The following is a 27,331-nucleotide window of genomic DNA, read 5'->3' as shown; positions in this document are numbered from 1 at the left end:
ATGCTAGGGTCAGATTGAAAGAGAGGAGGACCTCCCCTATCAGTGGACTGGGGAAGGGGTATGGGAGGAGATGAGGAAGAGATGGTGTGAGGGCGGGGGCTACAGTGAGGATACAAAGTGAGTAAACTGTAATTTATAAAAATAAAAAAAAAATTAAAAAATGAAAAAAAATTAGAATGCCAGGGGTGATTTAATTGGCAGTTACTATTCTCTGAAAGTCTACCCAAGCGGAAAGGAGATGAGCCAAAAATTTACATATATTCAAAGACATCACCTCCAAGACAATAGAAAACTACAGGCAATAAATGTTTTCCAAACCTAGAATAAGATTAGGCTTTTTATGCAATGCATCAGAAAAAATATAAATTTTGGGAAGTAGTTGACTATTCATACTATTTCAAAAGGTTTTATTTTTTAAAGGATTAGGCTCTGTATGTCAGCTATATTGGCATTTGTTCTGGCAAGCATGAGGAATGTGTGCATGTCTTCAGAAACTCAAAGGCCAATTGGGGTCAATGGTTTGAAATAAATGTATAAAGACATAAAAATGTCTACAAATAAGAAAAGAAACCAGTAGGCTGTCTCACAGATAACTAGGAATTAAATTAAATTCTATGATTGTAATCATAGTAAAAAAAGTGATTTTAAATAATTTATGTTATTATAGTAACTAAAGCAATGCCATATATTAAGTGATCATGTTTTTAAAAATATGGTTTAAAGATACTCAGAATATTTTAAAAATTATTTAGTCTTTGATTGTATCATGAACAGATTGGATCTACACATGGAACTGCAGAATAGGAAGAAAAGAGTAAAATTTGTTGAAGTTTGACTGATTTCCTCTCATGATTTTCACAGAAATCTATGAACAGTAACTGTGAGGGAAAAAGAAAACAGTGGAGCTGATCAATGAACTTTCTCCTGTCGTGCCTCTGAAGGATGTTGTTTAATTACACATAAGCGGTGAAATGTGTTTCATATTTCACAGTCCAAAGAACAGTGCCCCTAATTTAGTAGCACCGTTATCTGATTCTTCTCATGCCTCTTTGCTGCTAACTGCTTGTGCACTGAGTCTGATTTTCCCCAAACCTGGCCTTTTTAGTAAAACTCTTCTTTGAGAAATTTTACAAAGTACTTCCACTCCCAATTACCTAGCTTCACCAGGATCGCAAACATGTCTCATTACATGTATGAGATTTTGTACAGGATGATACCTTAAGTTACTTATAATTAGCTATGGTGTTTTAAGATGATATATATGAAATTCAGCAATGTTTATTTAAAAGTAAGTTACCACATTACCCTTTCTAACTGCTTTCTCACTCCATTGGAAATCTCTTGGACAGAATATTGACTTCCCACAGTTCTCTGGTTTACTTTGCACGTTGTGTATTTCTGTAGTGATTCAGCTCTTTGTATTAAAAGGCTCTAATGGCTCTAACCTCCTTCAGGGTGTCCATATCTTCATATTCAAGTTACTGCGTTAGTGTGTCACAGTTCTAAATAAAACCGAATACACTCCAAATAACTGTCCCAGTCTGCCAGGCAGAAGCTGACTGTTGGTGCAGGGTGAAACATGGAGGCACACTGTGAAATTCCCGGTGTGACCCTGGCAGGAAAAGCCCTCCTGAAGTCCTTAAACAGCCAGGTGGTGATGAAACGCACCACCATTATGTCATTTCACAGACTGGACATAGCTCAGCATTGCTTCTCGATGGATTTCCTGCAGAGAGCACAGTTGTAACATACTCTAAGCGTTGATACATATATCTTGTGTGAAGTCGCCAACATAGCTGTGAGCTGTTGGAAAAGAGTTGAAGAGAATGAAAAAGTGGGACAAGGATATATGAGAGCATCAAGGAAATTTTTAAAAATACATGTTCCTTATTTTTTACATATTCTTTAATTTTACTGTTTGTGTGTGCTGCAATACATTAAACTTAAGGTTTGGAAGTCTATTACACATAGCAGTGTAAGCATGCTTTTCCTTTCATCCTATATCTTTGATTTAGCACTTATGTTAGAATTATTTTCAGTTGATTTAAATACAATTTCATTTGTCAATCCTGATGTTAAACATGATAGGCAATTTTATAGGGCAAATACCAAGCAAGCACAATTTCAACCACAGACATATTAAATCAACACACAAAAAAAATTAAGTTTTAACACACTGATTCCCAGCTTCTCATCTCAGTAGTTTCCCTATCTGCATCTTTTCTTTAATGTTCCTCACACATGAAGTTATAAAATGTAGTTAGGGTAAGCTTTTGAAATGCAAACTTCTTGTAAGGAAAGCACAAGATTCTCTTGAACTTTTAATTTATTAAAAATTACTGCATCCCATCATTCCAGATTATCCAAAACAAATATTTTTAATCTAAATATTTTATATAAAAATCATAGGTGTCATTGATACAGGTAGGGAAAGAGATACATATAAGCCGTACATATCTCACATAACTTAATTAGAATTTGTGTACATTTAAAATATGTAATCATGGTTGAGCAAATGTCCTTGTTGTGTACTTGAGCATCTTTTGGATATATGCGTAGGAGCGGTATAGCTGGATCTTGAAGAAGCATTATTTCTAATTGTCTGAGATAGCGCCAGATTGACTTCCAAAGTGGTTGTACAAGTTTACATTCCCATGTTTGTAGCAGCTTTTTTCATAATAGCCAGAACCTGGAAACAATCCAGATGTCCCTCAATGGAGGAATGGATACAGAAACTGTGGTACATTTACACAATGGAATACTACTCAGCAATTAAAAACAATGAAATCATGAAATTTGCAGGCAAATGGTAGGACCTAGAAATTATCATCCTAAGTGAGGTATCCCAGAAGCAGAAAGATACAAATGTTATATACTCACTTATAAGTGGATACTAGATCTATAAGATAAGATAGCATAAACATACTAAAATCTGTATACCTAAAGAAGCTAAACAAGGAGGACGACCCAGGGTAAGAAGATCAATCCTTACTTACAAAGACAAATAGGATGGACATTGGAAGTAGGAGAAAATGAGAAGCAGAATACGAGCCTACCTTAGAGGGCCTCTGAAAGACTCTACATAGCAGTGTATCAAAGCAGCTGCTGAGACTCATAACCAAAGTTTGAGCAGAGTGCAGGGAATCATATGAAAGTAGGGGGAGTTAGTAAGACCTGGAGAGAACAGGAGCTCCACAAGGACCAAATATATCTGGGTACCTGATTCTCCAACCAGCGACCATGCATGGATATAATCTAGAACCCCTGCTCAGACGTAGCCCATGGCAGCTGAGTATCCAAGTAGGTACCCTAGTAAGGGGAACAGGGACTGTGTCTGACATGAACTCAGTGGCTGGCTCTTTGACCACCCCAGCCCCCTTGAGAGCAGCCTAGCTAGGCCACAGAGGTGGACATTGCAGCCAGTCCTGAAGATACCTGATAAGCTAGGGTCAGATGGAAGGGGAGGAGGACCTCCCCTATAAGTGGACTTAGAGAGGTGCAAAGAGATGAGGGAGGGAGATACAGCTGGGACACAAAGTAAATAAACTGTAATTAATTAAAAAAATAAAAAATATATAAAAAATAAAAAATATGTAATCATATATCAGTGCTACCTATTATGTATAAAATATATTATATTATACATATAAATTTTAAACTTACACAGAAGATGGTATAGTCTCTATTTCTCAAGTGGTAGTGAAAATTTTCTCTAATTTTTTATTCTAAAAAAATCACATAAATTTAGATGACTGTAATTAACTGTTATAAGTATAGACTTGGCTACTAACAGATTATTTCATACCGTTTGTATTTTAATAAAATGAAATTAACTCACGGCTTTGGTAACTTGGGTCATAATTCAGATTTTAAGTGTTTTTATTTGTATTCATTTGTTAGTTATGAGTGATGGAAAATTAGTTGAAACAAATATTTTGGTCTACATTCCTTTAGCAACATTAACATTATCAATGTTAAATTATTAAATCTATATCAAAGAATAGATGGTCTAGAATTTGGTATTCTGCTGTTAAATCTTAAACATTGGACAAAATAATTTCAGACACTAGAATATTAAGAATGCAGAAATCTACAGCTTGGGAAAGGAAAAAAAATAACATTAGTAGTTATTGCAAGTAGTGACCAGAAAAAAATGGAAAGATATCTGAACTGCAACAGAGAAATATGTTCACTCAAAGTTGTGGAGACAAAGGGCAGGGTGATAGAAATGTATGTGGGAGAGCTCTGGAGAGAATTTTCCACAGGAAAAGAGAAAATTATTCAGATGATGATACATACTTTCTTTAAGATTTTTCTACACATAAATATTATTATAATATTCCTTACAAATTAATTGTAGATAATATAAATAATTTTAATAACAAACAATTATTTCAAAATTATATACAGGATAGTTTCTAAAATCCAGTATTTATAAGGATACAAATTTTTCTCAGCCATATTACAGACCCCTCAATAACTATGGAGTGATCATTAGAGATTCTAGAGATTCTAGATTCCAAACAGTTAAACATAAACTAGAATTGCATACCAGTAGGTCCACCCTAGTGCATAGCTCAAACACTGAGCAATCAAACTGATTTGAAAATAAGTTTTGCTTCCAGTTAAGCTCTGTGCCAAAACAAACTTTGAAAGTTTAAAAACTGTTTAAATGGGTATAAGGTGAAATCTCAGGGTCACTTTAATTTGCATTTTCTTCATGACTAAGGACAATAAGCATTTCTTTAAGTGTTTCTCTGCCATTTAGTGTTCCTCTATTGAGAATTCTCTGTTTAGTTCTGTACCCCATTTTTAAATTGGATTACTTGATTTGTTGCTTTTTAGCCTCTTGAATTCTTCATATATCCTGGATATTAGCCCTCTGTCAGATATAGGGTTGGTAATGATCCTTTCCCTAAGATTTCACCTTATCCCCATCAGAATGGCTAAGTTCAAGAACTCAAGTGACTTTACATGCTGGAGAGAATGTGGAGAAAGGGGAACCCTCCTCCATTGCTGGCGAGAATGTAAAACTTGTATAACCACATTGGGAATCAAGCTGATACTTTCTCAGAAAATTAAGAATAGTGCTACCTCAAGATCCAGCTATACCACTCCTAAGCATGTATCCAAAATATGCTCAAGTACACAACAAGGACATTTGCTCAACCGTCTTTGTATCAGGTTTACTTGTAAGAGCCAGAATCTGAAAAAAACCCAGATGACCCTCAGTTGAGGAATGGACACAGAAATTGTGATACATTTACACAATGGAATACTACTCAGCTATTAAAAAGGAGGAAATCATGAAATTTGTAGGCAAATGGTGGACACTAGAAAAGATTATCCTGAGTGAGATATCCCAGAAGCACAAAGACACATAGGATATATACTCACTTATAAGTGGATATTAAATATATAATACAGGATAAACATACTAACATCTGTACACCTGAAGAAGCTAAGCAAGAAGGAGGTAAAATGATCAATCCTCACTCATAAAGGCCAACAGGATGGACACTGGAGGAGGGAGAAAACAGGGAACAGGACAGGAGCCTACCACAGAGGGCCTCTGAAAGACACTACCCATCAGGGTATTACTCACAGCCAAACTTTGGGTGGAGTACAGGAAATATGAAAGAAGGGGATGTGGAGGGGACAGGAACTCCACAATGAGAACAACAGAACCAAAATATCTGGGCAGAGGGGTCTTTTCTGAGACTGATATTCCAACAAAGGACCATGCATGGAGATAACCTAGAACCCTTGCACAGATGTAGTCCTTGGCAGCTCAGTGTCCAAGTGGGTTCCCTAGTAAGGAGAACAGGGGCTATTTCTGACATGAACTCAGTGGCTGGCTCTTTGATCATTTTCCCCGTAAGGGGAAACAGCCTTACCAGGTCACAGAGGAAGACTATGCAAACAGTCCTCTTGAGACTTGATAGGCTAGGATCAGACAGAAAGGGAGGAAGACCTCTCATATCATTGGACTGGGGGAGGGGCATAGGATGAGAAGAGGGAGGGTGGGATTGGAAGGGATGACGGAATTAACTACAACTGTGATACAAAGTGAATAAATTATAATTAAAAATGATTTTTAAAAACTGACTAAATGTTTGACAAGTAACATGCACTGTCATTATGGAACGAAAACAGAAGAAGTGAAAGAGCAAGACAATAGAAGTATGGTAATATCTTTAGAAATTCAAAGAAGAAAGAAGAGAAAGAAAGTGAAAGAAAGAAAGAAAGAAAGAGAAAGGAGAGAAAGAAAGAAAGTGGTTCTTCTTGTGACTGAAATATTGAACTTTCATCATATTTTCCTGAGTCCATTTCTCTCCGCTACATCCATCCTAGATCTACCCTAATCTTGTGTTTTCCCAACATAGTTTCTTCCATCTGTCAAGAAATCTCAAATTCTGTTTTATTTCTTCATGTCAGGTATGGACATCTTCGTATATTCTTGACATAGTTTTCCTTTTCAAATTATTGTCACACTGTGGTTAAATATTGCAATTCACTAAAATGACTTATATTGTCTCTAGAATGAAATTAATTTGTAAAGGAAAATATATGTCATTTTTCACTGTCAGATACTAGAACAGTCCCTTACACATAGCAGGTAGTAAAAAATAGTTAAATAAATGTAAAAGAAAAATGAAAAAATTAAATAAACAAAAAATTTTTTAAAAAGGAGCAATCCCCAGGCTATGGCCACAGTGATGCTATCTTTAGAAATGTCCAAGGTGTTTCATTTCTAACATGTAAGGTGGGCTTAGCATTCACTTAATATGCACATGACAAAATTGTTTCCATTTAAGAAATGTTGTTAACTTCAGTGCTGACACAAATATCATCATAGTCGTGTTGTATTCTCATAACTGTTTAATTCCATGGTGTAACTAGAATTTGTGATTTTTAAAAAGTTCCTTTTCCCAACATTATATGAAACATGCATTGATTGAAGCAACATTTGCCCATAAAAACTTTTATAAAATCCCTGATTTTTACCTTGAAGCAGAGACCTTAGACATTATAAACATTTTTGGATAATAAAACTGTACAACATAATGTTAAAAGAAAAAGAAAAATGAAACAAATTTAATTTTGAAACAAAATAATATTTCATTCCTTGTGTTTCATGTTATAATTGATAAATATGTGACGTTAACACCAAATCTATACTTGCAAATATTTTCTAACATTTAACTAACATCTATCTCTTCCTTCTGCAGAACTGTGAGCGCATTACTGCTGAGTTCAGGATAGAGATCAATTTTAAATTCCCAAATGAGGCAAGCATCCAATACAGGATTGTTCCAACCAGTAAAATTCTGATGTGTTTGTTTATCTTCCTAATACCTTTAAACATACAGTGTGAAGGTCTGTTGATTGTATTGATCATGCCACATCCTGTGGAGTTTTGTGTTGCTCTCGTCCAAATAATAGGCTCACCTTGAAAATGTAAAGGTCAAAACATGGTAAAGGTTAAAACTTCTTGATTGACAAGCATTTATTTCTTTCATGGGATTAACTTTCCCCTAAGTCACTGTCACTGATTTTCTTCTGCCAGAAGTTATAAGCCTTGTCCAACAACCGTAGAAATTGAATGAAAATAAGGAATAGAAATAAATCAAATCAAACCATAAGAGAATCAGCAAGGTGATGAGACTCCTTTTGATGGAATTTTGCATTGTGTCACATATTTATCTTAAGTGTTGTCGCAGATTTTGACAGTTTTTAATGTTCAAAATTGCAGTTATTTATACTGGATTTTGTTTTCTGCATTATTAAACAATCATATAAGAAAGTCCTTTAATCAAATATTGTACAAGGCTGTTTTTTGTTTTTTTTTTTTCCTCAAAGACATCTGGAGACTGACTATGACATCTTCAGAAATCATCTGTAAAGTTCAACAATTCTTATCAACTAGGTTAAAATTTCAACTATGGAATATGAAGAATTTTACAAATATGCTCAGTGTTATCTCTATAATCATCAATACTATAGGAAAAACCTAACTTTTTGAAAGACTAGATAATGCCTTATGAACAGTTTTAAAGGTTAGTAAAGCTTGTAAAGTATAATTATGCCAGGATTTGCTTCAGAAACTCTAACTGGAAATGTTTATTTCATGTCATGGGTTTAGTTGAAAAAATATAAAAACAAAACAAAATAAAAACCAACATTCAAAAACAGGCACAGAGCTAGTTTCAATAGTATGTTCATGCAAAACTGCAGCAGCACTTGTTTGTTTTAGTCACTAAGTTTATTTTTATAATCTAGCATAAAGGGATATCAATTCTAATTATCACTCTACATAGAGTAATGAATTCATGTACAAGGCTTCTGTGCAGAAAGTAGACAGGGCTGCAGCTAATTTCCAAAATGAATTCCACATCTCCATTAACATGATGACTGTCATTATGAGGAACATGTGTTTATATGATTAAGAAGGAAATGTGATGGGAAAGAGTCTGGTACTGTCGTAGTCCTTATTGTATTCCAAAGGCGCTCACTCCATGGATAAGCTCAAACATGAATTGACACTTTAAAAACATATTTTAAACAGTCACCATTTCAGTATAATTATAGAAATTGGATTTTATATTAAAATAAATGAATTTGAACTCAAGTCAAAGAAATTATCCTTAAGATGAAAGCATTTAAGAAAACTGGAAATTGAAAGCAATCAAATAATTTCTTCTTTATAGTCATTCTTATAGTTTGGCAGAATAGTCTGTTTCTAGTGTTTCAAAATTGTAAAAATGTTTTTTTCTTACAAAGGATGGTCTGTAACACATTAACATAGCAACATGGTGCAAAGTTACTCACTAAAATTTTAAGATATTAAAAAATGTTAAAAATTAAACCAAATAAGAGGTGGAGAGGTCAGGAACTCCACAAGGAGAGCAACAGAACCAGAAAATTTGAACACAGGGAACTTCCCAGAGACTCATACTCCAATCAAGGATTATTCTTGGAGATAACCTAGAACCCTGACAATGCAGCCACTTCTGATGAGAACTGATAGACTAAGATCAGAAAGAAGGAGAGGAGGACCTCCCCTATCAGTGGACTTGGGGAGGGGCATGCATGCAGAAAGGGGGGAGAGGGTGGGACCGGGAGTGGAGGGACTTATAGGGGATACAAAATGAATAAAGTGTAATTAATAAAAGTTAAATAAAAAATTTAAAAAATTAAACCAAGTGAACTTGTATGCATTATGTCCTTTTCTGCATCATGCTTCAAAAAATGGTTTGAGTCTTCCAACATTACTCATTCATTCATTCATTTTCTCATGTATTCATTCATTCAATCAGTCAGTCAGTCAGTCAGTCATACTTAGGAGGGAAATTTCTTTCTTCATGACTTACATTAGCCTGAATAGTTATCTAAACTAAATTTTAAATTTGCATTTCATTTAAGTTAGACAAAGTTGGACATTTCACATGTAAATGTCAAGAAAAATATTCGTTATGACTTCCAAATTTCCCCACAGTGTTATAGATATGTGATCACCCCCAAAGTTGGAGGAATTGGAGTTTCAAATTTCCAAAAAATGACTTGACTTCAGGCAATGTATTTGTTTGCCAATAGCCAACAAAAATGTTTAAAACCTATCATTAAAATAATATATTCTATTGCAGAGTATGTTTCAGTAAGGAAGTAAATACTTTGCACTTCATGATTGTCTATATCTAAGCTTAGACAGCAGCTCAATCATGTAACACCTGAAACATCACAGGCAAATTCTGTAACTTCTTTTGCACAAATTTCCAAAGTGACCAAATATATTACAAAAGCACTTTCCTCATTGCACTACTCTGAAGCCTCTCACAATCATCTGTCTCTCCCCACTTACTCCTGTTGCCATAGCCTTAAGAGTTTAATTCTGCCAAAATATTTCTACTTCAGGAGTGGACCAATGTCGCTGTTTTCACAGTAACCTTGTTTATCTACGCGTTTGTGACTAAGTAAAATAAGTAAATCTTATAAGCGACTCTCAACTGAGAAAACAGCCAGACTCCATTTGGTAATCAGGAGCTATTTCCAAACTCTAGTTCCATTAACATTTCAGTTTACTGTAAAACTTACTTCCATTTCTCAGAGTTGGGCTCCACCCCACCACCCAATGGCCCTAAATTTTTCTGTAACAGATGTTCCTGAAAGATTTCCAGGACTGCTGCTCTTGCTTCTGTAAGTATGATTGCTTGTAAGGCACGCCCCCTCCTGCCCCTGCGGTTTTGTCCTATTCAAGGAATTTGAGAGATGTGCTCACTAGATTCATAGGTGAAGACAGCTGTCAGTCTGGCTTTAGAGGTCACCGAATAAAGCTCGCTTTGCTTTGGCCATAATTTGGGTTATTTTCTCCCTATGCTGGTGGGATTAACACAACCAGAACTGCTTTTACTGAACACTAATTTCTTCTAAAGGATTTTCAGTCTTGTGACAGCACATACACACAAACAGTGATCTTAAAAGGCCAATAGATACATTAAACAGGTTGAGTTTCCCAATTATTTAGCTACTGATATGTATATCCAAAATAAAGATATGAAAAAGGAATCCAGGTAAAAGTTGGTAGAAAACACCAACATATCAGATTATGTAAAATTTACATGTGTATGCTGATTAATAAAAACATTATAGGAACAGAAGAAAATAAATACTGGTATAGTGAGACCTACATAATACATTAATGCTTTAAAGTTTATAATACTGAAATGTTTAACTTTACACAATTTAATAAAAATAAAAAATGTAAATTGTGTTACATAGATAGATAGATGGATAGATAGATAGATAGAATACAATATAACTACTGTGTGTTAGCACAGAAAATGTTATTAAGGACTATATTTTAATCACACAATTTCAAAAGAAAACGATTTTCTGAATGTAGATTTTAAAATAACAAATCAAAATTCCACAAAGAAAAATAATTTTAATTAATACAATACCCTGTAGATTTGTTTATGTACTATTGAGAATAGTATGCACTTAATACATATTCAGAAGTGATGCCTTCATTTTAAGTACTAAGAACTGCCCAAACATTTATTTATAATCAGATATAGCTTGCAAAAAAAAAAACCTTTAATCAATAATCAACACAAATATTACCTAGGTGAGCCATTTAGAGTTTAAGAAAGTGATGCAAAAATAATAGCCAAATCTTGGGCAGAGTCCAAGGAATCATATGAAAGACAGGGAATTAGTAAGACCTGGAGAGGACAGGAGCTCCACAAGGACCAAATACATCTGTGCACAGGGGTCTTTTCTGAGACTGATTCTCCAACCAAGGACCATGCATGGATATGACCTAGAACCCCCTCCTCAGATGTAGCCCAGGGCAGCTTAGCATTCAAGTGGGTTCCCTAGTACGGGGAACAGGGACTGTCTCTGACATGAACTCATGAACTCAGTGGCTGGCTCTTTGACATCCCCCCCGCCCCCCGCCCCCCCCCCCCCGCGCCAAGGGTGGAACAGCCTTGCTAGGCCACAGAGGAGGGCATTGCAGCCAGTCCTGATGAGACCTGATAAACTAGAGTCAGATGGAAAGGGAGGAGGACCTCCCCTATCAGTGGACTTAGAGAGAGGCAAGAAGGAGATGAGGGAGGGAGGTGGGTTGGGGATGGAATGAGGGAGGGGGCTACAGTTGGAATACAAAGTGAATAAACTGTAACTAATAAAAAATTAAAATTTATTAAAAAAAAGAAAAAATAGTAAACATTTTAAAACTATGTAGTTTGAACTAAAATTTAAGTCTGCATTTGTGAGGATAAAATATTTTTTGTTTTTTATTTTAAAAAGATATTCTCATACAATGTATTCTGATCACAATTTCCTCTTCCCTAGTTCCTTCTTCTTCTACTTCCAGCTCTGAAACCATGTGTGCATCAGTCTTCTTGTGTCTAGAAAGACTTATTTCATTGTTGCCCTCCATCCAACTGGCTGTTACAATCTGTCTACTCTTTGGCATGCTTCTTTGAGCCCTTAGTGGGAAAGACCCACTGCAGACTATGTGTAGAAATTGAGAGACCTTGAAACAATGTCTTTCAACAGTGGGTCTCTTTATTTGTTCCCATCTGCTGTTGTATAAGAAAGCTTCTCTGAGGATGGCTGAGCAAGACACTGATTTATGAGTCTAGCAGAATATCATTAGGAGTTACTTTATTGCTATGTTCCTTTAGCAGAAGAGTAGAATTTGGTTTTCCTCTAGGTCCATCATCTCAAGTTCTGGGCCACACAGGCAGTGTTTGGCATGGGTTCCATTTCATGGAGCAGACTTAAGTTCATCAGATACTGATTGGTTGCTCCCATAGTTTTGTGTCACTGTTGCCCCAGCATATTTTGCAGGCAGGTCACTATTGTGTATCAAAGTGTTTATAACTGGTTTGGGGTTTAACTTTCTCCTCTACTTGTATGCAGACTACTTTAAGCACCATGAGCAATAGTCAGCAGTGGTGAAGGCTGCAGATAGGCACCAGCTCTACTTTTCCATAGCCAATTGAGTTATGTACATGGTGACTTCAAAAATAGGTTCTTACCAGAATTTGTGGAAAGCCAGCATGAGCCTTGGCAATAACTTGAGATGTTTGGGGGTTTCATAGGTCCTCTTTGGATGGCAACTCAATTAGATGTAAGCCATTTCTGGAACAGGAAATTTCATTCTGTGGAAAGATATGTCTAGTTGGAGCTTTTTCTCCCCTTTCAATTGATTTCATTTAGAATTATTTTACATATTTTTAAAAGCTTCTACTGTAGTAAGTTTCCATACAATCCCTTGTGACCGTTGGTTAAAACTGTCCCTGATATGCCTTTACTTACCCCATCTCCAGTTCCCGCTTCTCTGTCCATCCATTACCACATATCTTGCTTCTCCTCCCCAAAGATTCTTCTGTTTCTCTAATCCCTTATTCTATAACTAATGAAATATCTGAAACACTGCCTTCATGATAAAGAAATATCAAAGTAAGTAGCATTAGCAGAGAAACACACACATGCATGGTGTCATTTTAATAGAAAAGGTATGATGGGAATATACATTGCACAAAATGACATGTTCCTAAAGTTCACGTATATAATATTATGTAGAAATAGAGAAAGGATTAGACTAATCATATTCACGAATCTTCACACATAGACTATAATGTCAGTTATCATTAATTACCCTGCCTAAAAGACATGCAGGGATAAAGAAGGTGCTGAGACTGAGGAAATGTCCAACCAATGCCTGGCCCCACCTGATACTCACTCCATAGAGAGCCAGCCTCTGACACTATTAACGATATTCTGCTATGCTCACAGACAGGATCCTAGCATAGCTGTCCTCTGAGAAGCTCCACTTATCAGCAGATTGAAGTAGATGCTGAGACTCAAGCCCAACATTGGGCAAAGTATATGGAGTCTTATGGGAAAGTGAAAGGAATGATAGAAAGACCTGGAGTAACAGGAGCTCTGCAAGAAGACCAACAGAGTCAACTAACCAGGACCCAGGGGAGCCTGTGGAAATTGAAGGAGCAACTAAGGCCCATGCCTAGGCTGGACCTAGGCCCCTACACAGATATAGCCAGTGGGAAGCTCAGGCTTCATTTGGGTACCCTAGTAAGGGGAGCAGGGGTTATTTCTGACATGGACTTTGTTGCCTGCTTTTTCATTACTTCCTCCTGGCAGTACTGCCTCATCAGGCCACAGAGGACAAAGACACTCTCAGTCCTGTTGTGACTTGATGTGTTGGGTTGGGTTTGGAGGGGAGATACTCCATCTCTGAGAAGCAAGGTAGGGTAGATGAGGGGAAAAAAGGGATGGTACTACGGGAAGGAGAGGGATTAGAGGGTTATGATCTGGATGTAAAGTAAATAAATTATTTTTTTAAAAGAAAAAGGGAATTTAAAAACAACTAATAGAATCTATATCCTTCCTTGCCTCTCTTCCTTGACATACTTCCCTTCTTTCACCAACGCCCTCCCAATTCATTTATTTTAGAAGCAATTGTTATCAGGTCTCATCAGGACCTGATAGGCTAAGGTCAGATGGAGGGGAAGGAGGACCTCCCCTCTCACTGGACTTGGAGAGGGGCATGGGAGGAGATGAGGGAGAGAGGGTGGGATTGGGTGGGAATGAAGGAGCAAGCAACAGCAAGGATACAAAGTGAATAAACTGTAATTAATATAAAAATTAAAATTTTTTAAATAATAAAGTAAAAAAGTAATTGTTGAAACTTCTTGTATATAGTAGTACTTTGAAATCAAATAAATGTTATCAAGATAAGATTATAAAGTAAATTTTTGAAAATAAAATGTGAGAGAAAATTGAGAGGTGTATTATCTCATCAGAAGACTCAGTTGCATCTTCCTATATAGCTACATGACTAGAAAGGAGTTAGTCCCCTTATTAGGATCAGGAACAACGTCTTCTTTGTGTAAGGCTATTGTTAACTTGAAGCTTTGCTTTACTGTAGTGTCTCAAATACAAACAAAGCTGTTCTGAGAGGAAAAGGGTACATTTCGGTATTGTCAATCAGTTCTTGCAAAACTGTCAGACTAAGGGCGAGGAATGTGACTTTTATGTGAGGTTGCTGTGAATCTGACATTTTCATGTAAAATTATTTTCAGTGACATTTCCAAGGGAACACAAGCAGATAATTTGGTGGCTATAATTTTGAATCATTGATGTGTATGTGTTCTATGATGTGACTGAGTCAAAACTGATGGAGCCCTTAAAATTCTACATTATGTTATTATCTAAAATAATTGTTTTTTGATAAAAATTTACCTGAAATATCCCTCCCTTTAAAACATACATCATAATATATTTTGTATTTTTTGATTTGGTTGAGATTATTTTCATGTGAGAAATAATTATAACATTTTGACAAGAGTCTTGACATACAAAAAAAAATTTATGAATGAGCCAGGCATGATGGCATACACCTGTAACCCCAGCACTCAAGGAGACAAAGACAGGCAGATCTCTGTGAGTTGAAGGCCAGCCTGATCTACAAAGCAAGTCGAGGAGAGCCAAGGCTAAACAGAGAAATCCTGTCTCAAAAAACCAAAACACAAAACAAACAACAACAACAAAAACAAAACAATGAATGAAACTTAATTTTAAGGACAAAGAAAAGAACAGTGAAATTCTACAGAATTCTTAATATATAAATCATAAAGGTTATTAATTATTTCGGTACCATAATTGCCTCTTGTCACTCCTTCATACACACACACACACACACACATATGTATACATATATATATACATATATATGTATGTATATCACATGCACATATACATGCATAAATATATATTTGTAGTTGTACAAAATAAATTCAAAGAAATTTATTGAATTTACTTTAATTTTATGAAATTATAAAATGAAGGAGGAAAACTGCAAATCACTTTAAAAAAACTTCTAAATCCTGATGATATCAATGATGTACTGAATTTGCAGTTATTTATGATGCTTTATTATTTATCATACAGTGCAAACAATGTTATATGCCAGGGGACAAAGATTAATAATGCATTTCTTCATCCTTGAGGAATATCTAATGGGATTTTATGTCTTCTGAATGCGTAGTTGCTACCGTGGCAGTTTTCTCCTTTCCTTACTTTATTCCACACTCAGCACAAACTGAAGGGTGATCCTAAACCAAAGCAAACCAAGCACTATAAAGTCCAAAGAGCTCTAGAAATGCTGGGTTTCCTCAGCTCAAAGGAGAGTTTCATTAAGATCCTAAGGACTCACCCTTTTTTTAAACCAGTATTCAGGCTGAATTCTCTTTTAAGTTTTTTGTTTGTTTGTTTGTTTGTTTATTCAATCACTTAATTAGTGCATACGACTGTGTCTGTGTGCCTGTGTGTGCGCGACTCTGCGACTTTCTTTGTAGCAGATGCACATTCTGAATTTGTGCTGTCATTTTCTTGGCTAGTAGGGAAACCAGTTCCCGGTGTTTCTGCTATTTCTGCCTCTCTCGGAGCTGAGGTCACAGGGATGTGTGGGAACACCTGGTTTGTTACATTGCTGCTGAGAGAGACTATCATCCTTGTGATTTTAGGCCAGCCACTTCTGCCTGCAGAACAATCATTCTAGCTCCAATTTTTATTTTAAGCAATGAATTAAAGTAAATGGCAAATCTGGAAGTTCCGAACTCACACTCAAATAAATCTAATTCATATTTCTGAATTTTTTTTCCACAGGGAGTTTTGATGCATTATTATTTTCTGTAAATTGACCATGTATTTGAAGAAGCTCCTAGAACTATTTGAATAATAAGCATGCCTAACATTTAGACTTTCTAATATCTTATCAACATTTTGCACTTGGCAGTGCATTCATTATATCACTGAGGTGTTAAAACAAAGTTAGATATCTTTTTACTTTTTTTTTATGTTCTTTGTTATGATTCTGCCAGACTTTCCATTTCACAGATGGCAAAAATATGCCTTATCAAGCCCAGTAGAATTTTATTTTAAATTGTCATTTATTTCAAAACAGGACTGATATACTACTAGTCAAATCCCGCAGTTCTGTTTTGTATGTCAGTACAAACACCAGTACATAAACCCAGCACACAGATACATATGTGAAGATTGTATGAATTATTCAAGATTTAAAAGAAGTGAAAGTTATTAAGATGTGGCCAAAACTGAATAAATTACACATACAATTAAAATTGACCTTGACCAGTAGAACTGCAAGAGTCACCAGGTTTTCAAAAGAAATAAATCCCATGGTTCAAGAAGGCATTGCACCTCTATCATTTTGGTTTTCATCATTTATTCCTCACCTCTATCCTGAAATGATGATAATAATGGCCTTCATTGTAAACCTGAAAGCAGTGAAGGACACACATGAAATAACTTGTTCAGCAGAAGCTACTGTGAAGCCAGCAAAGTCTCTTCCAGACTGTCCTGTCGCCTCTAAATATAAATCACAGTACTCACTTGACCTCTTTGAATCACACCCTATCCACCTTTGTCTAGAAATTACATTTGCAGATATACATAACAACAATTCGTGGGGAACACTGAATTTTGTCATGACTATATGGCATGCTATTCTGTGTTTGATAAGGCTCTGCTGAAAGCTAAGTGGCTTAAGCAACATACGTGCTCACACAACATTCATGGAACTACAAAATGATATGGGAGTGGGTGGGAGTCTCGGGTGGTTTTGGTTGACACAGTCAGATAAAGTGCACACCTTATGTATCCAAGGAGAAGGACAGACATCATGAGGAAAAGTCCTTAATGCTTTCTTAGTCCAGAGTGGCAAATATCATGTTTTATGTTCATCACTATGACTAGTTGATTCTAACACCGTTAAGTACAAGTGATTTGAATACTATTGTTCTCTTTAAGAGGGAAAGTTAAAAAGAAAACAAAACTGGATGTTAGAGAAGAGGCATGGAAATTTACAAGGTCAGTGAAAGAAGGCTGCATGAAGAAACAAGATGTGTGAAGATTTTGATTGATGTGATGAGGGCCAATATGAGAAGTAATACAAATTGTGCTCAATCTAAGATTGCTTCCCCCAAGGCAGAAAGCAGTCTAGCCACCTTCTGCTGCAGAGTGAATGGAAAATAATGATGTCATTTAACACTCCTAAGAATAAACAAAGAGACCTCAAAGATTGAAAGATACTTAAAAATAACCATTTGGTCACATAGTATTTTATAATGGCTCATGGATTTTATAATTGTTTCTCACAGTGCCAGAGAAAATCAGAGTAGTACAGGAAAGGAAAAACAAAGGCAGCAGCTGAAGTCAGCAGTGACAGACGCCCCACAGAGTGCCGAAAGCTCCATTATCTTCTGTCATAGCAAGTCTTCAATCAAAGGAAATAGTGAGACGGAGAAATAGGAAATAGGAGACAGAGAAAAAAAAATAAAGCATATGCAAATTGCCCAAATTATACTAAAATGTACTAGCAAAGGCATAGTAAAAGAATAATAGAAAAGAGCATGCATTTTCCTCTTGGTTATTGCTTAAATCCCACAAAAAAATATGTGTATTTGTTCTCTTACAGGAGATAGAAGACAACCTATGAATAATCAAAGAGGTGTCTTTTCTATTTATTTTCAGTTATTAGAAAGCTCACAGTATCAGTATGTTCTCTATTTAAACCTCCCCCTGAGTGCCAGAAAATACACACTGCTTTCATACACATTAAGAAAACATTTGGAGATTCTAACCTGAGAATATGGTTGTGCATGGGAGGGCAGCTGTGTTTCAACAGAAAAGACATGAAGACACATATTTCATTATGAGAGAGCCTGGCTAAATAAACCTGACTAATTCCACGATGGGCTTCACTTTCTTGCTGAGATCAGACAAGCCTGAGTTTTCCTTTCCTCAGAAAAATAAACTGCAGTTGCAGGAAAAAATCCCAGAATATTGTTGGCCAGGACAATTAATTGGCCTAGGGAGATAAGGTTGTTCAGCTACTGCTCTGAGAAGACCCTAAACCCTGATCAGAGTCATGTAACCTCCTTGGGCACCAGCCAATCCCAATAGAGGTAAGAATTCCCCTCTCTGGCTTTAAAAGAGGCGCTCAACGCCCCTCCCATCCCCCCACCCTTCACCCCGCCATGGCTACAGCCATGTTGTGAAGGTGGTGATCCCAGCATGCTGGATCTCTGCATAACAAATGCTTTTTGTTGTTTGCATGCTATGAGAGTTTGGGGTTGTTCTTTCAGAGTCCCCTGGATCCTAAGAATTACATTGTTGTCATTGGTGGATGTTGGGGGGGGGGATCAACATTTTAGCATCATAAGGATGTGTTAGGCTTATTATCTTTTGTTCATGATACTAAAGGAAAGAACAACTTTGTATTTACAAAACAGGCCAATGAACAAGAGTAAAATTTAACCAAAATAATCTTACAATGTAAGTTGAACGCAATATTTCATGTCATTTAAATATAAATCTTTTTCAGTTTTTGAATCACAGAGAGAACTACAATCTCAGGGTTATTAATCTGATCTCACCCTTTTGTTATTTCTTTTAAGACGCAGAACTGGCATGCCAAGTCAGGAAGCTCTACACTGACAGCTGTTCAAAATGACCCCACTTCCTACAACAAAGAGAACAAAGAAACTTGCTACACATACATTCATTTATTACTTTAATCACTTAAATGATCTCTATAATTTACTTCCTTTGTAATATTCATAATTAGCCTGCCTTCTAAAACCAAGTGAACAGTTTTATTTAGTTGTATTTTAATTAGCATTAAAAGTAATGAGTTTCATTACAGCATTCTTGTCCATATTTTTAAACCAGTTTTCTTATCAGAATTCTTTTCCCAGCCTGTCTGCTCTCCTCACAGCCAGCTTTTTTTCACATGAGTCTGTGGGATTGCTTTAACATTATGTATACTTTGATATAATCCTTTCTTTCTTTCTTTCTTTCTTTCTTTCTTTCTTTCTTTCCTCTTTCTTTCTTTTTTTCTCTTTTTTTAGCTATTCTTTTCTTTGAGAGATTTTACACCACCTCATTCTTTAGTTTCATGGCTCTACCCATATCCTTTGTCTCTCTCTCTCTGTTGTGCTATCTCTTTCTCTCACACACATGCATGAACAAATCAGATTCTAAGATCTTCATATGAGAGAAAACATGTAGTACTTGTTTTCCTTAGTCATAGTCCTGTTGACTATTTTATTTCTATGCTTTTTTTTTCTTTTTTCTTTTCCATTGCCTTCATGTGGTACAATATCAAATAGGAAAGTCTTAAGAGCTAAAAATTCTAAATTAGAACTCTTGAATAGGAAAAATGGAGTAACCAGAAAAAGAAAAACAATATTTCTGAGCTGTTTCCAATACAATTGGAGTTTTAATTTATTTTCTATCAATTTAATACTGTGTCCAGATTTACAATTTTATGACGATTTTATATAGTAGTCTTCAGTAGTAGAACTCTGTATGAATGCTATGATCATTTTAGCCTTCTGAAACACAAAAGCAAGATACCTTCATATTCAAAAGAACAGCCTAGTAAATTAAGAAGGTGCAATATTTTTAGAAACAGCATGAGAGAGGCCTTGACTGTATTCTTTGAGCTATAAAAAATGATTTATGTTTTGGCACCAAGTTGCCTTCTAAATATTAATGTTTCTACCATGACATGTGCTACGCTTAACCTCAATTAGAAGTTGCTTTTTGTAATACATGACTGTGGATGCAGAGATGTATGACTATTCAGGATGTTGAGACTACAAATCCAACCCTATCCAGAACATTTATACCACACCTAAGGTTCAGGGATCATGATACAGGCTTCAGTGTTAAGAGCCTGTATATAAAGAGAAGGACTGCAGAACACTGTTTTCTTCATCATACACAACACCTATAAACTCTGAATGCCTGCAGTTATTCTTACTAAGACTAGGCCTGTCAGCATTACAGACTGATGATGGACTCACAGAACACTAACTTTCCCTGTGAATTATTAGATACTGATGGATTCTGGGGAAGGACCAGTTATTGTTTCTTGTTGTGTATATTCTGAGGAACCCAACAGGTTCTTCAAGATATCATAAACACATAGTCTTACAGAAGATCCTGGTACAACTCAGTGAATCTTACAGAGAAATAAAACGACATGGATGTGAGAGATTTTAAATGGAGGTGTTAATAGGATCAGAGAGAGAATTAAAGAGGATGTGTTTATAGTGCTAGAATGGACATTACAAATACATAAGATAGCCAAAGAAATAATTAAAGTTATAAAAATTGACCTATGAGAAAGCCCAAATTTATTTGTAAAGTGGTTGTACAAATTTGCACTCCATATCCTTGCCAGCATGTGCTGTTACTTGAGGTTTTTTTTTAATTTTAGCCATTCTGATAGGTGTAAGATGGAATCTCAGAGTCATTATGATTTGCATTTCCCTTAGTCATCAAGTGTTTCTCCACCATTTGATATTCCTCTGTTGAGAATTCTCTGTTTAGTTCTGTACCCCATTTTTAATTGGATTATTTGGTTTGCTGGAGTTTAATTTCTTGAGTTCTTTATATATTTTGGATATTAGCCCTCTGTTGGATGTAAGGTTGGTAAAGATCTCTTCTCATTCTTTTGGCTGATGTTGTGTCCCATTGATAGCATCCTTTGCCTTACAGAAGCTCCTCAGTTTCACGAGGTCTCCTCTATTAATTGTTGACCTTAGAGTCTGTGCTGTTGGTGTTCTATTCAGGAAGTTATCCCCTATGCTAATAAGAACAAGTGTCTTCCCAATGCTTTCTTCTAACAGATTTAGTGTTTCTGGTTTTATGTTTAGGTCTTTGATCCACTTGGACTTTACTTTAGTGCAAGGTGATAAACATGTGCCTTTTTTGCATTTTCTAAATGTAGACATCCAGTTAGACCAGCACCACTTACTTTTCCCCCCATTGTATGGTTTTTGGCTCCTTTGTCAAAAATCATTCAGACAATTAGGAATAAGACCCAGCTATACCACACAGAGGCATATATCTGAAAGATGCTCCACAATTCAACGAGGACATTTACTCAGCTATGATCATAGCAGCTTTATTTGTAATAGTTAGAATCTGGAAACAACCTAGATGCCCCTCAACTGAAGAATGGATACAGAAATTGTGGTACATTCATACAATGAAACACTACTCAGGTATTACAAACAAGGAAATCATGAAATTTGCAGGCAAATGGATGGAACTAGAAAAGATCATCCTGAGTGAGGTAACCCAGAACCAGAAATACATACATGGAATATACTCACTTATAAGTAGATATTAGCCATATAATACAGGATAACCATACTAAAATCCATAGACCTAAAGGAGGAATCCTATGGTGGATGCTTAATTCTCATTCAGGAGGGCAAATAGAATAGACTACACCTACCAGAAGTAGTTGAAGAAAGGGAAAAGTATGTGCGCCTACCACAAATGTCCTCTGAAAGACTTCACCCAGCAGGGCCTGAAGCAGATGCTAAGACTCACAGTCAAACTTTGGGCAGAGTGCAGGGAGTCATAGGAAAGACTGGGGGAGTAGTCGAAACCAGAGTGGGCAGGAGCTCCATAAAAAGACCAACAGAGCCAACAAATCTAGGTCCAAGAGGGATTGCAGAGACTGATACTTCAACCAAGGACCATCCATGGAGAGGACCTAGAACCCCTGCACAGATATAGCCAATGAGCAGCTGGAGCTGTCTCTGGCATAGACTCTGTTTCCTACTCTTTGATCACTTCCCCCTTGCCAGGCTACGAGAAAGAAGATACAGGCAGTACTAATAAGACTTGGTTGGCTGGGGTCAGATGGTAGGAGAGGAGGGCACCCAATCTCTGAAGACTAGGGGAGAAGAACAGGGAAGAAAAGAGATGGAGGGTGAGAACAGGATGAGACCAGGGAGGGATGTACAACTGGAATGTAAAGTGAATAAATTATATTAAATAAATTTGAATTCAGAAAATTGATTTATGTTTATAGAAAAATAATAATTTTTCAAAACTTTACACCATTGGGAATATATTTCTTTCTATAACACTAACAAAATGCTCTGTAATCAGATCCAAAGGTTGCAATAAGTCAGAATTTGTTGATTTATTTATTAGGCATTAAAGGATGATGGAATAAATTGTTTCCTTTAACTGAATTATATAGGCTTTAAGTGGTATAGTAAAAAATCCTAAGTATCATATTCCTATTGATAAATATTTTAGGTCTAATTATCAGAGAGCTAAAGAGTAGGTGCAGCTATTTTTGCAATTTATCAATAGGGAGATGAAGAACAGAGAGTAAAACAACTTGGCAAAGTTCAGTATGGTAACTCAGAGCTATGGATCTCGGGGGATTCATGAGGAACCTGTGCTTCCTAAACTTCTTAATTTTACTCTTTTTTTTTTTTTTTAGTTTGTTTTTCTCTTATCTATAGGAAATGTATGTTAAGGCAACATGTATTAATATTCAAATTTTTAGAATAAATTATGACAGATTTTTTGAAAAAGATTCTTCTGTTAAATAATATGTTCTGATCTTAGCATTCAAATCCTTCACTCAACCTTTCCCTACACATTCCCTTTCCTCTCACTCAACCCTGTATCCAATCCTCCTCCATATTCCTTCAGAAAAAGAAGGCAGACAAGACACAGCAGCCAAACTTGACAAAACAAAATACAATAAGACAAGGCTCCAAAGCCCTCAAACTGAAGCTGGACAAGGCAACCCAATAAGAGGAAAAGAGTCCCAAGAACAGGCAAAAGAGTCAAATACACAACTGGCTTCCACAGTTAGAAGGCTCACAAAATGACCAATATAACAGTCATAACAAGTACACAGAGGACACAGCATAGACTCTTGCAATGTCCCATGTTTGCTACTATAGTCTCTATGAGCTCATATGAGTCCTGCTTAGTTGATTCAGCGGTTCTTGTTTTCCTAGTATCCTCCATCCCCTCTAAATCATAACAACCTTCCTGCCCCCTCTTTCATGGATTTCCTGAACTCTTAATGGGTAGAGATCTGATAGACTCTCTTCAAAATATCTGGCTGTGGATCTCTGCATCTGCTCCTCAGAAGAGCCCTCTCTGGTGACAACTAAATAGCTCATGGGATCTATGAGTATAGCAGAATATAATTGAGAATAATTTCATTGTTTTTGTTTGTTTGTTTAGACCAGTTGTGTATGATTCTACTCTAGGTCACTGGGCTATCCAGTCTCCAGTTCCTGATGTCCATTGTTTCTTTAATACCTGAGATTCTCTCTTCCACATCTTACATTGCTTGGTGAATCTTACCTTTATAGTTCCTGTTCAAATTCCTATTTTTTTTATTTCCACAATTCCCTCAGATTTTGTTTTCTTTATTGCTTCTATTTCCATTTTTAGTTCTTGAAGATTTTTATTCATTCTTTTCACCCATTTTTCTTCTATTTTTTTCTTATCTTTCTTCAAGAGCTTTACTAATTTTCTCCAATTGTTTCTGTTTTCCTGAATTTCTTCTTTATTTTCCTCTTTATGGACCTCTATCATGTTCATACAGTTGGTTTTAAGGTCTTTTCCTTGCTCTTCAGTTATGTTAAAGTATTGGAAACCTGCTGTGATAGGAGAGATGGGCTCTATTGGAGACATATTATTATGACTGTGATTAATCATTTTCTTACGCTGGCATCTAAACATCTGAGTTTTGGGTGATTACAGGTCTAGATGATGATTTCTGAATTTGACTTTTTCGATGACTGTTTTGTTCCTTGGTTTCTGTTTTGTCTTTGGACTTTCATATGTTATGATGGCTGTGTGTTGACTGTTTTACTAACCTGCTTAAATGGCATCAGGGGAAGGAAGTCAGGAGAGATTGTTGTTGGCAAACAGTCATCTCTATATCCAGCCTCCAGGGGACCTGACAAGCATCTCTATGGGCACCGTTGGAAACTCAGTGACAACAGGACCTCACATCAGCAGCTCCACACAATCAAGGCATGGTGTGTGTTTGTCCTATGCACGCTGGGTCATCTCTCTCTCTCTCTCTTTCTCCCTCTCTTTCCTGCTTTACCCAGAGACTGTCTCTGTAACACCTCTCCTTCCCTTAATAATAAAATCTCCCATGTTGCACTTGTTGAGTGTTGTTGAGTGGCATGATTTATGAACCAGCTGCATAAGTTTGTCACATAAACCCTAACAATTGGTATGTGGAATCCACAGAAAGAGTTCACAAGGAAAGAGAGAGGGTAGAGCTGGTGTTATGTTGTAGTAATAAGGAAGAACCTAATAGATCTGTTCTGCTGGGGGAACACAGAGGAAAAAGAATATGCAGGCAGGCTACCTTGTCATCTGACAGGCATGGCCTATGATTGAGCAGGGAGTTGTATGCTTAAGCTAGAGGCTGGATCACAGTGGTGAATGGAAGAAGCAAGGACAAGGGGAGATGGCCTTTGGATTCCACAGGAGTGGACAGTGGGGAAAGGAGCCTGAAAATGGCCTTCTGTTGCAGTGTTAAGGAAGAGCATGAGGGATTGGGTCTGTTGGGCAAACATAGAAAGCAGAGAAGTTTGAAGGGGAGGCTACCTGGTCTCCTGGCAAGTGTGGCCTATAGTTGAATAAGGGGATTACAGTGATTTTCATAGAGTGGGTTATATAGTCTGACATGATATAGAATCCAGCTCCTGCACTCAGAGGAAACTCTGTTCACTTTCTAGAATTCCTGTGTTGCAGCTAGAAGTGTTTCTCTTGAGACCTGGATGAGAAGATTTAAAAAAAAGGCTACAGCCAGAAGAGAGTTGTGTTCTACGTGTTCTATGTTCTCACTTCACCTCCTTTCTCTTTGTGATGTATAACTCAATAAGTACCATTTCTTGCTGACTCTTGAATATCTTCATAAATTCACAGATGTAGTCTTCTTATTAGGAGAGTGCTGCAATCATGCAACTTTCTACAAACTGAGCCATTCCATGCAACTTACAAAAGGTAGCCTTTCTCTTTCCTCAGAAGGTATTCAAAGTCCTGGAACAAAGAAAGGGTTGGACATTAACACCTGCACACAACAATATTTCCCTTCAGATAGTATGCTGTTAGCAAATTACTTACGTTCAAAATTTCTACAATAGTTTTATTTGCATAGTGCAATTTCCAAGCCATTCTGTGTATTTATATGAACCCATGTAAACACAATTGTTACACATTGAAAAAAATTGAATAGATCTCAAAATCAAATAGATGTCTTAGAAAAACATTGCACTAATATATCACTAAATAGCAATATTGAGAATATTGACATCATTTTTATTATAGTAGTTATAAGGTTAATATGACCATGATTATTTAATTTATTGAAAGCACAATTATGAAATTTGCCACTGCAGAAGAGTAAGTGGATTGTTATTATTTCATCTCTTTACTATTAACTTTATAACCATCTTTTTCATGACGTAATGAAGCACTACCATCTTTCTTCCTGACACGGGAACTCTCACACTTTATTTTTAAGCTACAATCTTAGGTGTTCTAGTGAATATTATTGCCCACCACAATGTAGTTCAAATGTGAAGAAACTCAGTGTTACAATCTCGTCCAGGATCTTTCCAAAACAAAGATACTTAAGAAATATATTGTAGCTTTATTTGATTCTGTCTTTTCTTCCTCCATCTCCTCCTTCCCTCTTCCACCACTTGCTCCCACTCCCCTCCCCCACCTCCTCCTTATATCTCTTTATGCAACAGAAATTTAAACTGAAGCAAAATTTTGATAACCTAATTAGCACACTCACCTATATCTTCAAGTAGAGCAGTCTATGGTAGGAATATAAATTTTCTTTGGGAAATTTCATTTTGATTTGATTAGATGCACAATTAAGAAGTAAGCTAATGTTGGAATGCAAATGTGATTAACTTGTTTTGAAAACATTTCATTTAGGTGGACAAGGTAATTTTTTCATTGCCTGATTAAAAGTCACAAGCCCGAACCAAGAACATTTTTTAATGAAGTGAAGACTTATTTGCTAACAAATGAAAATCTACTATTTAATGAACTTTTCAAATCACTGACCCAAAACTATGATTACACAAAATTTTCTATAATTTTTTTCAGACTGAACTTTTTTTTTTTTGTTCACCAAATATACTTCTGGAGTTTATTCTCAGTGCCATTGCTACGTCCAATTTCACACGTGGCTGATCACTGAAATGTCTCAGTAATTAACTCCTGTGTAGCATTTCTGCATTCCATTCATTCTGTGTCTCAACTTACCAACTTATCAAGATCATTCTTTTATAACTCTGGGGTTTCAGGCTGTCCGCTGCTCAATATAAACCTTCCTCTTTATCCTCCCCGGAAGCCTGAATGTACTACAAAAACATAAACAAAATGTATAAAAACTGTAAACCTACTAATAAAAGCTGCATTGGCTAGTGCAGTTTTCTCTACAGTCCAATGTGGCTGGTACTGAATACAAGAATGTGAGAGAGCTCCAGAGCTGTACAAAGAAGTGCTACAGTGGCATGGCTATGAGAAAGAAGCTTCATCCCTGAGGGAAGATCAAGGGAGAACACCCACTGGGAGAGAAATGTAGAGAAACAAACTAAAGTGAAATGTTCTTTTTAATGTATCAGTTGGGTAAACTCTAGAGCTCCTGGTGGGAAAATGTAAAGAGATGGAGATGGGATACCTCCACAGGGGAGGAAACATCAGGAATAGGGAAGAAATATTCTCACTATCAACTTCTGTCTTCATGCTATTTCCTTTTAATAATGTCTTCCACAACATATGTACCCATGATAACACACGCTACGTGCAGTCATTGAATGCACTTCATAAACTTTTCCCTCCTGCTCCTGACAACAAATAACATAATTCCTAAGTCTCTCTATTATCT

The sequence above is a fragment of the Meriones unguiculatus genome, chromosome 15 (genome assembly GCF_030254825.1).
Source record: "Meriones unguiculatus strain TT.TT164.6M chromosome 15, Bangor_MerUng_6.1, whole genome shotgun sequence".
Lineage (NCBI taxonomy): Eukaryota > Metazoa > Chordata > Mammalia > Rodentia > Muridae > Meriones > Meriones unguiculatus.
The sequence above is the reverse complement of the archived record's forward strand: the minus strand, read 5'-3'. Positions refer to the sequence as shown.